This window comes from Schistocerca americana, chromosome 3 (genome assembly GCF_021461395.2).
Source record: "Schistocerca americana isolate TAMUIC-IGC-003095 chromosome 3, iqSchAmer2.1, whole genome shotgun sequence".
In the NCBI taxonomy this organism is placed as follows: Eukaryota; Metazoa; Arthropoda; class Insecta; order Orthoptera; family Acrididae; genus Schistocerca; species Schistocerca americana.
Window position 1 is genome coordinate 127839432 of NC_060121.1, and position 17163 is coordinate 127856594.

Sequence of the window (17163 nt, forward strand, 5' to 3'; positions counted from 1 at the left end):
AATTCACACGTAATGGCGTACATTGCTTAGTCTCGACAAAAGAATGCTACATTGGCGTTCTCTACGACAACAACAGGAGATCTTACTCGCACAACTTCCAAATTAAGACGACAAAGACATTCATATTCAACACGTATTATATACTAGTTCCTTTTTTAATCTCTGTTTAACATTTATCTTCTGTGTCGGTTTTATTACTCGCCGACGCAGACGTTTTCAGAAATAAATAATAAAAAAAATACATAATTTTATACAATGACACAATATGATACATCTAATTCTCTAATTACTACATAATATATTGTTTTTGTTTCTCTAGACGTCACAAGTCGCCCACCACCACACTATTGTTGTCTGCATCCCGTTCGCGTATATCATATCGGAAAATGGTAATAATACTGAAACAAAACACAACTTTCTACAGTAGTCTCTGTTCTTCCTCAGGGCCCATGCTAACTCCAAACCAGATTTTATCAGAATCACTTCATCGGTAGAGTCATGTAAAGGAAACAACCAGAATTACTTTCGCGTTTAGTAATATTGTTATTAGTATGGAAGTATGGATTAAACTCGTAGAGAATTGAATCAGCATTGTACTTATTACTTTGAATTATATTATGTAAAATATATCAACCAATAAAAACATTTTCACGAAAACGATCAAGTTCAGACGTGAAAGAGTAATAGCCTTTTCAGAGAGTAAATATTTTTCCGTAATTCGTGTAATATTCTACAAATCAATAAATATCTTGTACTAAAAACATTGTAAAGCAGCGTATGTTCTTCCTCAGGGTTCAAGTTATCTTACATCAATTTCATGGACATTGGTTCAGTGATGTAGTCGCGAAAAATAAGACAGATGATTTCTTTCCCATTTATAATATTAATATGGAAGTGAGGATTGGTATGGATTAAGCACGTTCAGGACTGTATAACGATTGTATTCTAGCTGTTACTTCCGGATGCGATCGCATATCAGTTAAATTAAATGAAATGTGCCTATATCTTTATTGGCCAGGAGAATCTGGTGGGGATTTTTAGGAGCTTGGTGCAAGTCTTTTTATTTGACGCCACTTCAGCGACTTGAAGGTCTATGATGATAAAATAATGATGAAAAGAACAGACACATCCCCTTGCAAGCAGAAAAATACGACGTGGCTAGGAATTGAACCTAGGCACCCATGAATGTGAAAAAGCAATGCTAACTGCGTGACCACGGGCTGTTTATGCAAATCTGAACACAACAAAGACGTTATAAGAGACATATAATGCTCAGTGGCTAAAATGTGACAGGTTTGTGTCTGATATTAGTACGGAAGTACTGATCAAGCATGTAGAGGATTGTACTTATTGTGTTCAATCGTATCATGTTGAACACATGAAATAATAAAAATATTTTAACAAATTTGATAAAGTGCGAAAGACAAAGAGTAAACGCCTTTTTCAAAGTGTAATTATCGTATATTTCATGTTATATTCTTCAAATTAGTAAATGTGTTGTAATACTCACTTTCTAAAATAACTTATGTTCTTCCTTAGCAGTTGAACCATCTCCACACCAAATTTCCTCCATATCGCTTCAGCTATTTGGTCGTGAAAGCATAACAGACAGTTATAATATTAATATGGGTTAATTATTGTATAAGTAACTGGCTGTTGAATTACACTATATGCAACTTTTATGAATTGAATGGTATGCTATATGCACTACATTCCCTTTCCTTTTGGCATCAATGCTGCTTTGGAGACAGAACCTTAGCTTAGGAATGGCGTCACACACTCGAGGCTATGTCTCTAGTAGTAACTTAGTCTCAAGTGGAGTCATAGAGCTACAACTGCCTCACGAAATGATAAACACTATGTGCTACATTTTGCTATGAGGCTCCATCTGATACAAATAAAGTCACCAAAAATTATTTTACGCCAATGAAACAAAGTTCATGTCTTTATTTTTTATATTGTATCAGGTGTAAAATATTGAGTAAGGTATTGCAGTTCTTGTGATGTTAAGGAGAATGATGCAATGTTCCTTCGGACATGCATGTACGTCCAAAGGAACAGGCACTCCTGCGGCTACAGCCATTATGAAATACAGGAAAAGTACTGGCAGCTGCGAATGCCACCAACCATCAGCTGTGTAAATGAATGACGACAACAACAATTTGTCGAGTGCCGGTCCATTACAAATCTTCGCTGTCGTCATTCCCTTATTCAGCTGATGATTGTATGTAGTCCCAACTGTGAATATATTTTATGTATATAATAGTGAGTACTGTAGCACTCGAGTTTCATTTGAAACGGTTCAGTGCAAGACTATGGCTCAGAAGGATTACAAAACAATTTTTAAGTGTCAAACCTGCAGCTGCATATTATGATGGAACCAAATACCAATAAATCTTAAAACTGTTCGAATAACCGAACGATCTGCAGTTATCTGAATTCCATTAACAGCTTACCTGTTAAAAATATTGAAGGAAACATACTATAATGCTCTTTCAAGAAACTACTTGCAGGACACTATTATCAGACAAATAGGTACTGGATATCATGTGGCCATCCACAAAGCTAAATTATGACAGAAGTGAAAAGATTGGTGATCACTTTTTTATTGACATGAAAAGAAGTGATCCCACACTTAGCAACACTACCAACATTTACTTTCAAAGCAAATTTCGTATATCCATATAAGAGCACACTGTTCATGAAAGACAACTCTTGAATACTCAGCCAACTAACACCAGAAAGTACCAATGCCGAATATGATAAAGAAACGATTGTTTTGAATTTTACATCAACACCACATACAAGAGGAGGTTTGCCCACTTGTTTTCCAATATTACGGTTAATAAAAGAGAACTAGTTTATTGGCAAATCAGCTCCACATCCTTACAGTCAAAACAACGACGTACACGTACTGACAGCAACCTACCGACAGGATACAGAGTAGCAGAAGTGAAATCACAAACAAGAACACTTGTACTGTACAAGATACACAGTGTATGAGAATGACATGCACGCAGAGTAAGCTGAAACTACGAGTAATTGACATCGTGTCATTTTTATTAATGGGGCACACTAAAAAGCATAGTGTATGCTGTAAATCCTTGCACAATAGACGATCGTAAACGGAACTTTACTAGGGAAATTAACGACATTACACCTGCACAATTACGGTGTATTGCTGGTAACCGCACACGAAGATAGTTATGCCTGTGTGCCCATGGGCCGGCCGGTGTGGCCGAGCGGCTCTAGGTGCTACAGTCTGCAACCGCTCGACTGCTAGGATCGCAGGTTCGAATCCTAGGTTCTAGGGGACTGATGACCTCAGATGATAAGTCCCATAGAGCTCAGAGCCATTTGAACCATTTTTTGTGCCCTTGGCCACCACTTCCAGCATCTGTTATAAACAGGTGACTATATGTTTTTTAACGATACTATTAACAATTCTTTTTTAGTTAGTTAATTTTATTCGTATCTGAAGCTTGAGACATACCGGTTTTTGTGGGACACCTGTACTTTTAACAACATAAGCAATTATTAATAAGAGTGCAACAGTAACCCAGGCATCACTCCAGGTAGCCACCGCTCGTAAGGCAGAAGTAACCAGGGTGTGCTGCTGTCAGTGTGTGGCCAGCTTTGTCGCAGCAGTGACAACGGAGGTGGCGCAAGGCCACTGAGTTTGTAGTACGTTTACTGTACACCAGCTGCACTGCCAAACATCTTGGCACAATGTGTGCTGATGCCCACCAGATCATGCCGTGCCCCCCACAAAAGAGCAGCAACCTGCAGGAGCAGAAGCAGGCCCGAATATTCCTTGCCCTTGAGACCGTGAAAGATCAGCTGCACATATGTTGGCTTGTACTATAGACCACCAGGAGGCCTGATGGTTAGAAGTCGCTAAGTGCCCCACATCATATGCAGCACAAACAGCAGCGCTGTGACTGACAGCTGGCAAGGCCTCATCTTCGGACTTGCAGTTCCTTACAAGATTGTAGACAGCTAGATGAGTAGATGGCAGACCGAAATAGGGCCCTCCTTGTAGCTGGATGCTGGCAGACAGAGATATGTCTAGCTGAAATTGAGCAACATTTATATGTGCCTGGCGAGTGTTTGTTATGTTACTGTGCTGGGTTCTTTAAATCAGTCCATTATGGAGCTATGGCCTGCAAATGTGGAAATCAGGCCGCCCACATTGTGGTTGCCCCATCTTTCCGTTGTGTCTGTACCTTGGAGTCTCAGATCACCTAACCTGGCGACAGTATGAAGGAGCTGTGTTGATGGGGCAACCATAACATCACCATTGTCACATGAAATTGTAACAAAATGTCCTCATACAACACTACTGTCACCACTCTAAATTGTAACACATCGCCCCTTGCATTACTGTTGATATATGAAACAGTAACAAATAGCACCATGCTTCGCCAGTGTTATACAAAATGGTAACAAATTGCTCCTTACATCGCCACTGTTACATATAATTGTATCAAAGTTCCCTATGTGTTGCTGACTAGGCAAGTGGAGACTAGTTACGACAAGCTATGTCTGGTTCCAACAAGGATAAATGATAAGTCAGCAAGTTGAGGCTTGTCAATGCCTACAAGTCAAGACTTGTTCCAACAAGCGAAATGCTTAGTCAGAAAGTTGAGACTGTTCACTAAGCATATGTACAAAACCCAGCATATTTCCCCCTGATGTCACACAGTCGCAGCGAGGAGGGCAACATGAATGAAGGTGTGATGTAAGAGAGGCTTAGTTAAGATGTGTGCATTTCCTTAACCAACAGTATCAACTTGCTGACTGAGCGTTTTGCTTGTTAGAACCAGTCTTGACTTCCTGGCATCGACAACCCTCAGCTTGCTGACTAATCACTCTTGCTTGCTGGAACGAGTTTCAACTTGTCAGAATAAGTCTCAGCCTGCTTAGTCAGTGATATATAGGGCAATTCATTAAAATTTTGTGGAACATTGCCGACGTGTGGAGCAATATCTTACAGTTTTGTGTAACGCTGATGGTCTATGGGGATTTGTTAAAATTTCGTGTAAATGATGATTTATGGAAGAATTTGTTACATTTTAGTGTAACAGTAGTGCTGTTTGTGAGCATTTCATTACAATTCATGTAACAATGGTGTTGCATGAGGAAGCAATTTGCTAAAATATAGTTTGATGCTTATGACTGTTGGGCTCTGGTGGGCCTAATGTATATTGTTAGCACACTATTTTCCTTCATTGTTGAATAAACCCATTCATTTAGTAGTGTTAGTGACCATGATTCGAGAAGTGCTGGTAATCTTATACACTGGCCATTTTTAATCCAATAGTATCCATTATGTGTTCCAGGTGATGATAGTCATCATGATAGGGATAATTGCAATCATTGCGTCATCTGACCATCATTGTCCCAATAGGGTCCAACTTGCATTCCGGATAATGGGAATCACCACAAGTGGAGTAATGGTAGTCAGGCACACACCAACAGACAACTTCTGGTGTTACAATACTATAGGGATCCAGCTGCTGACACCCATTGGCCAGTTATGGCACATATACTATAACCATGCTTTTAGGGTATGGTACAATTTGTTGCAATTTCTTTTTATGCTGATCTGCGACATTGTGATGTATGATACAGTTTGTTACAGAATCATGTGAAATGGTGATAAGTGGGGCAATTTGTTACAATTTCTTGTAATAATGGTAATTTATGAGTTAATTTGTTACAATTTGGCTGTAATAAAGTGAAGTTTTGGGCAATTTGTTACTATTTTGCTATAAATGTGACAATGTATTGAGAAATCTGTTAAAACAAGACAGTGTATTGGGCAACTTGCAATAATTTTGCTGCAAATGATGAACACCATTTTTTGTAAAATGAAGATGTATGGAGGGAGAACTGTTGTGTAGTCTCCAGTGTGTGGTGCCATAAGCTAGCATTATCAGCAGAAGATAACAAATATTTGTATCTCAGTAAAAGATAATATCCTAGCATGGAGTTGCTGTAATATTTGGATGACTTTGAGAAGTAGTAATTTCTTATCTATATGGGTGTATATAATTACTGCTCAGTATGCTGTTTCATCAAAGAGTCATGTAGTATTCACTGAATGGCAGCATAAGCCAATCTAGACAAATTCACTTTAGATTAGGCAAGCAGTAGTGCCACACATATTTTTCAAATGTCACAGGAGAAATGTTTACATATTTTCTTAAAAATAGAGAGAGTTTTTAGTTTCTTTAAAGTGTGGTACGATAATCGAACTATGCTCACTGACAAGTGCAGCTTAACCTGCAACTTACATCAGTAGTAATAATATGTGAGCCATGCATATTTTTATATTGTTATAGGACAATTAAGTTAAGGACAGTAGCGCCAAATGTGTCGTGTACTTGAAATCTTTATGTATTTTGATAAACAATTTCACCTTGGTTTGAAGAACATATTTTTTAGGCTTGGAACTTCCCTCTATGTGTGGTTTACACTCCTTGCCCTTGACAATGCTTTGTTTATGTTTCATTTGGTACATTAGGAAGTTATATTTGTGTATCACTGAAGTACATATTTTAAGTGACAACAAAAATTAAAGATCTCTTCAAGATGGATCATTTTTTGTATGGTTTGTTTTGGTAATGTGTGAGAAAATGTGATCTCAGTGAGTAAAAATGCTATCACAGGTATGTTGAAGATAAAAGTCAATAAAAAGGACGTATTAGACAGTCAATAAGGTTAATTATTTTTTTTTGTTGATACATTATCTTCTTCCACCATTAAACGGTGCTTTGTCAGTTTGGTTTTGCACTACCAGAACATACCCACCCTAAGACATAAGATAATGTATCAACTCTTACTGCATAAATTTATTTAAGCTGAACATGTCATTGTGTTTAGATTGGAAATAATGCTGGGACACTTAATTTGAGAGTTGACATTCATATTTTAGGAGTCATATGTAAGATATAGAAAAATTGTATTCTTCCAGGAGTTTCTGCGTTAATTTAGCTAAAAAGGGTTTGATAGATGCGTGTTAGATGTGTAAATACTCCGAGTTACACCTTGACATACATTTTAGATGTTGAAACGTCATAAGTTTCAAGTTTTACATATTTTGGCAGAAATTTTGGATATGAAAATAAGATACTGACTCTTGAAATAAAAGTTATGTTGCTGATGAAGCTCATGTATTTTGACTCGTAGGTACAAATTTTCTACTGATTTAAAACCATCTACCCCATTATTAGAGAGTTGAACGTTTCAGCATAGCTCAGAATTGGATGAGAGTGAGAAATTAGCTAGCTTTCGTACCTGGTGTGTTGTGGAGGGTACTTTCTTTTTCCTCCTACCTATCTGTTAGGTACAAATTTTGCAGTTGATTTCAAACTTACTTTGTGATTAGTTAGATACCTGACGCAAATACATGACAGTTCAATACTAATGCGGTTTCTTCTGTGGTATGTGGGGTAATGTCTTTGCTTTTCTGTCTGTCTCTCTGTTCAGTACAAATTTTGCAAATGATTTTAAGCTAACTTCCTAATAAGCTAGAGATTTGAAACTTTCAGTATACCTCAGTAATTTGTGAAAATACAGTACTAACTCGCCTTCTTGTCTGGTGTGTGACGAAGTTTATTTTGTTTATTACTGCTCTTTTCCGTTTTCCTGTTCCAGTCCTGAATGTTTTATGGTAAGAATGAGTAATGGTAAGGTGCTTTGTGAGCATGATTCTATCTAACTTTTGGCTTCACACTCTTTTCGCTAATATACGTAGTAGGAAGCAATATATTGCTTGACTCAGATTAAAGGGATGCTGTAATAAAACCTTAAATTTACCTCATGTCTCTCTCATAGTCACATCAGCATGTCTTAAATCGATTGAAGAGTTTCAGACACGCACAAAAGATCACAAAGCAGGAGACAATTCTTTAAATAAAAAACTTCATAATATAGCTAGTATTTAAAATGGACTAAATGTGTATAATAATTTCTGCTGTCACCATATGCATTTCTAATCCATAGTGATAGTCTCGAAAATTTGTGCTTCTAAATTTTTAATAGCTGTGACAGTACTTGCAAAATCTGAAGCAGTTGTAAGGAGTGCAGTCAGTACCTGTTATTGAGAAAAATCGCACTACGGTTCATATCATTGCAGTGAAAATTGCTCCTGACTTACGTGAATTATCCATGGAGCAATTATCTACTGCATGCACCCACGTTTTTCGCTTTCAATTTTATAATTCGTAGCTGCTAAAAATTTATAAGCACACATATTGAATATCAGTTGTATGTGGTTAAAATTTGTATAGGACAAGGAGAAATTATTTTATACTTTTCAGTGTATTTTAAAAAACCTGTTACATTAAAATAAGTTTTTTATGTACTTAATTATTTGATAAAAGAAGACTCCACATTAGACATGAGTATACTGTAAGTTACTCATTGTACATATGTTTGCAGATATTTAAGACGTCCAAATAATATTATGACACTTGATACAACCATTGTGTGTGTGTGTGTGTGTGTGTGTGTGTGTGTGTGTGTGTGCATATTTATTTCTCATAGATATTTTAAATGTGAAAATACTGTAAGTTACTCCGTTATTGTTAACGACATTATATATTTTTGACATGGGTATATGATGGTGTACATCTGATGTATTTTTGATAAATAGTGCAGACAACTTGAATGTGAAAACCTTTGATTTGGGGCTGCATTGTGCCCTGCAGCAAGTGTGGTTGGTACAGCGACTGAACTATGCTTGTTGTGAAATGCTGCTTGACCCATGTGTTAGATCACTACTGCTTAAGTTACGCCCATATTATCAATTTCTTCACGCATTTTTTTATAAATAATCGAATACTATTGAACATGACGCCAACTGACATAAAATTCATATCGTTTGGATACTTTTGTAGGTGGTATCAATTTATGTTATCATACATGGCTTTGAATGTCTCACCACAGAGACATCAACCCATGTGACTGGAGTTCAAGGGCGGTCAAAGTGTTCCTGAAGGTGCCAAAATCATCTTGGCAAACTTTCCTGGTGTGTAGTGTAGTCACTTTTCTCGATCGGATTCTATGAAGGCATTAGTGGCTCACAGATCAAACTATCAAAGCGAAAGGTACAACGGAGACTGCATTTGTATGCCTAAAAGCGTTGTTTAGGCATAGATACTGTCTTCAAGAATTGTTTGCAAGGATGCAGACGACATGTACCTTGGCCCACTTGTTACCTGGATTTGAAGCCTGTAGACCTTTTCTGTCGGGAAATCTGAAACTCGCTGTCTACAAGGACATAATAACTATACCCGACGATATACAACGACGTATTAATGCAGGCTGCTCGGAAATCTCCGCTAAAATGCAAGAACGTGTGCAGCAGTAGTTCCATGTCTGACTGGAAGTGTGCATTGTCGCTGATGGTGGTCATTTTGAACACAACCTGTGGTGGTCAATTGTCTCGTAACTGGTCCGAATCCACAAAACTAATGTATGCACTTGGGTTGTTCTTTGGTGTATGCTGCCATAGGTACTGTACAAGTGTTAGTGTGACAACTTTTCAAAATACACTATCTCGTGAACGAGTAGCAGTAGAAACCTGCAACAATCATCTCTGAAATTCTATTTCATCCCACTTTTCGTTTGTTAATATCAGTAGTCATTTTTCCATATAAAAAGTATATGTTGGCACAAAAAACACATTTTATACGTATTAACACAACAGTAGTAAGGTAAGGACGGTACAAACACATTTTTTCGTGTGGGTTGCATACATTCAGGGGCAAACAAATATTCAGGAACAAACATATTGTTATGATAACTGATTTATAACCTCTTGGGGGTTAATTAATGACCCTTGGAGATAATCCATCCTTCCGGGAAACCCTCACTTCTCCCCGTGCCCCTCCTTCTCCCTCCCCCTCTTGGAAATCCCCAACCCTCCACCCTTCCCCTCACTGAAATAAGCACACTTTTTATAGCAAATTAATTGACTAATTAATTAAATTATTCACTTAATTAACCCATTCCCGTCCTGGGAAATCCCCCTGATCTCCCCTTCCCTCCTTCACTTCCCCTCTCCCTATAAAAAAAAAAATTCGTGGGAAAATCGCTCAGTCTGTGCAGAGCTGTTGGTGTGGAAGGTGCAAGTGTTACCCCGTCCAGCAGCTACATGTCCTAATTATGTAATTCCACTGCTGCAATTTGGAGGGGTTGTCTTGTTGGAAAACTTTCGAATGTGTGCTCACCTTGACATGCAGAGATCAATCGAGCTAGTGCGTAACTCTCATCGGCTCCCCTAAGCAGATCCTTGCACGTTCTTTGCCGCACTATCAACTGTTATGTTTATTACAGTACACCAACCCATATCGGAGACGCTTATTCAACTCTTCCGTCCGCTGGAGCGCTGTTGATTATCGCCTAGTGCCAGACGCGCGTGCTTTACAACACTTGTATGAGAGATTCTTGGCAGGATATCGCAGCTTCCGGACGTTCTGACTGAAAATATCTGCAGTCTATTCTCGAATCTGATTGGCTGGAAGACTTAAATGTCAAATAATTTCCTAGAACTGAGCAGAATCGAGACACCTACATAGTGTGTGTGTGTGTGCGTGTGTGTGTGTGTGGATATACCATAATTGTTTGGACGCTATACAAATATAAACGATAATCGTAAATGTGTATGTATTGGAGTGCAAAGCTACTGTGGTTGGCGTTCCGACATGTGCAAAGAAAATAACTATGTCTGATCATAAGGGAGGTATAGATTCGACATGGAAAACTGCATTTTTAGTGCATCCATAGCCTTAAGGGAGATGAAACATTTTAGGTGGAAAATTATGTCCAATGATAAGAAGGATACAGATTTACGTGGGAATTGATGTTTCCAGAGCCGCAGTCGTCAGAAGGAGGTATTTCTGATACTTCACTCATTGTCGAATGTCACCAGATTCTCACTACGATCGTAATATTTAATTGTAATTATACTGCCGGCCGGAGTGGCCGTGCGGTTCTGGGCGCTACAGTCTGGAACCGAGCGACCGCTACGGTCGCAGGTTCGAATCCTGCCTCGGGCATGGATGTGTGTGATGTGCTTAGGTTAGTTAGGTTTAAGCAGCTCTAAGTTCTAGGCGACTGATGACCTCAGAAGTTAAGTCGCATAGTGCTCAGAGCCATTTGTAATTATACTGACAAATATGAGGCTGGTTTCCTTGGAGTCCAGGTGCGTGGCGGAGGTAGCTGGTAACCGGAACAAATGGAGATTTCAGGCTTATGGCGCGAGCCGCTGCTGAGCCTCCTGAACAGGTCAGGCCAGGGTACAGCGGCAACCAGCGCTACGCGACCTCTTGCGTGTGGACATCAGGATATGAGAGCACCTGATGTATAATTGTTCCAGTGATCTCCAACGTCTAACCATGGCAACTATTACTATGGAATGGAACGTGGTTTAAGTGTATGGTGTCTACTGCTTCTTAATAGAGTCCAGTGGACTCTGTCTTGCAGCGGAAATGATGGAGTGGTATTCATTGTTATTACTATCCTACGATGTGGTAGACCCTTCCTCCCCCTCCTCCTCCTCCTCCTCCTCCTCCTCCTCGTTCTTCGCCCTGATGTACTTGAGAAACCAACTTACGGATTCTATAGTGATTTAAAAACCAACAGCAGCATCATATTCTCGATTGATGAATTTATTGTTTCTGGTAATGGTACTGCAAGCACACTCCAGTCAAATCCCAGCCCCATCTCCTGCAAATTGTGTAAGGACATAGTGCAACTGAATTGAAATTTTAAATTCTCAGATACCTCCAACATAATGGACTTTCTGCCAAATAAGCCACCTGTGCCAGTATCCACCTACATGACATGAGGAAAAAATCTCGAATTGGGAAGAGTAGGGTTTGGAAACTCGGCAGGTGTGGGATCAAATCCCAGATTTCCCCACCACATATACCAGTCATAGTATCCACCAATAGGATGAAAGGAAAAACTATCCCACAAAGAGGACGTCAAGTTAATTAATTATTCAATCAATCTGATAGGGTGGGGGACCTATTTTCAAGACGTGCGCAGCCCAGCATTTTCAAAAGAACTGGGGATTCCCCAGGTATCCGCTACTTTGAGCTGGGCAACGGTGGCGTCAGTGTGGTCTCTGGTGGCACATGACAGACGCTACTCATTTCTTCTGAAATACCATTGTTCTATGTGCTACAGGTTTCTATAGTGCCAGAGGCATAAGAACACTGCGATATACCTACTACCAGCGCAGTGCGAGGTCTGCATGACAGGTGTGGGGAGGGAGGGTTGGGGGGAATATCTTCGTCTGTGTGTGTTTGCACACTTTGGTTCACTCACAAACAGCAAGTAGTCGCTTGAGAGAGAGTGGTGATGGTATCATAGGTATCAAATCTCAGAGGGCTCCTGCCACCAGATGCCTCATTCAGCAGGGGCTGACACATGTGTAGACCTCCAATTCCGTCCTGGCTGGCAGTAGTGGTCTATGGTGTGACCACAGTGAAGCGATCAGCACGTGGGCACACTAAGATGCAATGGCTGGAGCAGCCCCCAGCAAGTCTCCCTGTGGCAGGTATGAAGACACAATTACAGTTTTTTCAGCAAAAACAGAAAAATGGCTCTGAGCACTATGGGACTTAACTTCTGAGGTCATCAGTCCCCCAGAACTTAGAACTACTTAAACCTAACTAACCTTAAGGACATCACACACATCCATGCCCAAGGCAGGATTCGAACCTGCGACCATAGCAGTAGCGCACTTCCAGACTGTAGTGCCTAGTTTTTTCAACAGCGTGATGAGCATAGTTGACGTTGGTTTAGTGATGGTATTCCTTGTGTGATGGGAAAAATCTATTTAAATGTTTTATAACTTCTTTTTGATGTATTTTACAAAACCTTCATATTCCAAAATTAACTAAACAACAGTGAATGATGAGCTTTTCCTGCCAAATAAAGAGATCCAACCCCTGCAAATTGAACTTTATAAGTAAAGAATATATATAATTATACCCTCTGAAATGAAGTTGAATTTCCTGTCATGGGATCCTTACTGTCCACCAGCACAGTGACTTTCCCCCCCAGTTTTTTCTGGGGTGTGTTGGGGAGGGAGGGGGCGAGGGATGGGTCGTGGGTCGTGTCCTCTGGTGGTGGTATTGTGCACTAGTTCATTCGACCCCTGCATGTCAAGGTGAGCACAAACGCAAATGTTTTCCAACAAGACAACACCTCCAATCTGCAGCAGTGTGATTACGTAATCGGTACATGCAGTTGTTAGACGTGGTAATACTTGCACCTTCCACACCAACAGCTCTGCACAGACTGAGTGATTTTCTCGCCAATTTTTTTCCGGATGGGGAGGGGGGAAGTGGGGTGAAGATGGCTGGGGGATTTTCTAAGAGGGGAAGGTGGTAACTGATTGATAAATTTAATTAATTAGTCAATTAATGTGATACCAAAAGTGTGTGTGTATCAGCAAGGAGGAGAGGGGTGGGTTGGGGATTTCCCAGAAGGATGGGAAGGTGTTGTGGGGTTTCTCAGAAGATGGATTATCCTTGTGGGGTCACAAGTCAACCCCCAGGGTGTCAGAAATCAATTAGCATGACAATAGGTTTGCTCCTGAACGAATTTTTGCTCCTGAATATGTGCAACCTGCACAAACAAATTTTGTGCCCTTAGCCCCCTTACCCTACTACTTGCGTCTGTTGATTGGCTAACAGTATGGGACCCTGATATGAATGTATTTTGTGAAAACTGCACATTGATAGCCTTTTCAGTTTCCACAATATTTGCAGTGCAAGTTTTAGGTGATTTACCCTGTACATACAGATGACTCAATAACAGAAACAGAGTGCTGCGACATTACAAGAGGTGTGTCTGCTAAGCAGTTGTATTTTAAAACAGAGTATTTGGTTGAGGGATAGTTGGCTGAAATGCTGCCAAGTAGCATTTGGGCCATGGAAGCAGACGGTTCGCTTTGCTTTACCCTTACACCTGGATAGGTGGCTAAAAGCATTTTATGAGGGTTTGCACTTTCATAGGCAGCTATTAACGTACAACTTATACAAGATACATATAAGTTTCGAAGTTTTACTGTCCTTCGAAGTAGTCACCAGCATTGTGCTTAACCTGTTACCAGCAATGTGGAACTCGTGGATACCCACAGCAGCGCCAGTTAAGTTCGTAGTTCGAGGGAGTTGTTTATTGCCCAACGAATCTCTGTAATTGTTCTGTAGTGAAGTGCATGAAGTGCTTACACCAATTTAGGAACCAAGTTGAAGCCACAAGGGCTTAAGTCGGGGAACTTTGGTGGATGGTATAGCACTTCCCAGCACTATTGACAGAACAAATCAGTCATAACTTGGGCCATATGCACCTGTAAAATGATGGGCAGGTCCCGTTCGTTTTTGGAACACGGCCTGAGACAACCTTAAACAAAGCAGCGGCAACACTTTATGCAGGACCCACCTGTCATTTTCGAGGACAATGCTTGGGTTCGTGTAGCGCAAGTTGTGACCGGTTTGTTCGATCGATACACTTGAAAAGTTCTGTATGACACCAGCGGTTAAGTACATAGGCGACTGGGTTTGAGTTTCTCACTTACGCTGAGGACTTTTTTATTTTGTACTCCCAAATTTACTAAGGCCAAAGGAACACGATGTTAACGTTTCATGGCGCAACGTGGCGCAACCGTAGACAGTGTTCTATTTATGGTGTTGGACTTTCAGCACGAGAAGATGGCGTAGATACAAAATAAAGCGATGAGGTATCTTCACCATGAGCCATGTTGCACATTAGAAGAACTGACTGATTACCTAACAGCGATAACGGTGCGACACGCGCAATTCATTCCTAGGCGCTGACATAACTGCCCACGTGTGAAACTGTTCGCGACAGACGAAGGTGATAACAGGCCCCTAACAACACCAACACGGAAACAGTGACACGCAACTACAGTGGGAGACTCCTAGCGGCGACTTCTGGAAACTCACAGCTCACTCGCTGTACGTAGGACGCTTCTACCAAAACTCTTCTTTCTTGCAGGTACCACCGTATCAGCCATGCACAGGGCGAAGTCGAGGTCTAGCCACAAAAGTTAGGAGATCGTTCAGGATGTTTTCTGAGTAATTTAGTGTAGGGGAATGGCTTCCATCCCTGCTCTATTTGTGAATGATACCTGGAACATTCTTCCACCTCTCCAAAGTGCATGTACTATGGCTTCAGCATCACATTTTACTGGACGGTTTTGGAATTCCAGGTCGCCCTGCGATATGGTATAAGAGGCTGGTGTTCCTCGTGTGCTCGTTGTAAATTGATAACGTAATAATTGTTGTTGTTGTTGTGGTCTTCAGTCCTGAGACTGGTTTGATGCAGCTCTCCATGCTACTCTATCCTGTGCAAGCTTTTTCATCTCCCAGTACCTACTGCAACCTACATCCTTCTGAATCTGCTTAGTGTATTCATCTCTCGGTCTCCCTCTACGATTTTTACCCTCCACGCTGCCCTCTAATACTAAATTGGTGATCCCTTGATGCCTCAGAACATGTCCTACCAACCGATCCCTTCTTCTGGTCAAGTTGTGCCACAAACTTCTCTTCTCCCCAATCCTATTCAATACTTCCTCATTAGTTATGTGATCTACCCATCTAATCTTCAGCATTCTTCTGTAGCACCACATTTCGAAAGCTTCTATTCTCTTCTTGTCCAAACTATTTATCGTACATGTTTCACTTCCATACATGGCTACACTCCATACGAATACTTTCAGAAATGACTTCCTGACACTTAAATCAATACTGGATGTTATCAAATTTCTCTTCTTCAGGAACGCTTTCCTTGCCATTGCCAGCCTACATTTTATATCCTCTCTACTTCGACCATCATCAGTTATTTTGCTCCCCAAATAGCAAAACTCCTTTACTACTTTAAGTGCCTCATTTCCTAATCTAATTCCCTCAGCATCACCCGACTTAATTAGACTACATTCCATTATCCTTGTTTTGCTTTTGTTGATGTTCATCTTATATCCTCCTTTCAAGACACTGTCCATTCCATTCAACTGCTCTTCCAAGTCCTTTGCTGTCTCTGACAGAATTACAATGTCATCGGCGAACCTCAAAGGTTTTATTTCTTCTCCATGAATTTTAATACCTACTCCGAATTTTTCTTTTGTTTCCTTTACTGCTTGCTCAATATACAGATTGAACAACATCGGGGATAGGCTACAACCCTGTCTTACTCCCTTCCCAACCACTGCTTCCCTTTCATGTCCCTCGACTCTTATAACTGCTATCTGGTTTCTGTACAAATTGTAAATAGCCTTTCGCTCCCTGTATTTTACCCCTGCCACCTTTAGAGTTTGAAAGAGAGTATTCCAGTCAACATTGTCAAAAGCTTTCTCTAAGTCTACCAATGCTAGAAACGTAGGTTTGCCTTTCCTTAATCTTTCTTCTAAGATAAGTCGTAAGGTCAGTATTGCCTCACGTGTTCCAGTGTTTCTACGGAATCCAAACTGATCTTCCCCGAGGTTGGCTTCTACTAGTTTTTCCATTTGTCTGTAAAGAATTCGTGTTAGTATTTTGCAGCTGTGACTTATTAAGCTGATAGTTCGGTAATTTTCACACCTGTCACGTAATAATTATTTATTATATTTGGTACACCTACAATCTTTGTTCTTGCGAAAGTACTGTCACATCAATGAAAATGCCTCCAACAAGCAGTCGCCAAAAATGTACAAAACAAAACATAGAGTAATGCAATAACCTGCAAATACAAAAAACTTCCTGATGTGGAAAAGACTCCAGAATAGCGCCATTGTGTCTCTTTCACTGCATGCAATGAACTCATACGTGAGGTGAATATGGGCCACCTCTTTATCAGCAAACCTGTACAAACAGTCATACTTCGGCATCAGTGCTAACATTCAACTGACAGTACCTAGGCGCTTCAGTCCGTAACCGCGCAGCTGCTACGGTCGCAGGTTCGAATCCTGCCTCAGGCATGGATGTGTGTGATGTCCTTACGTTAGTTAGGTTTAAGTAATTCCAAGTCTAGGGGACTGATGACCTCAGATGTTAAGTCCCATTGTGCGTAGAGCCATTTGATTCTTGACAGTACCTAGAAAACAAATTCGAGACGGAATCGAGCTTTACTGAATGCAAA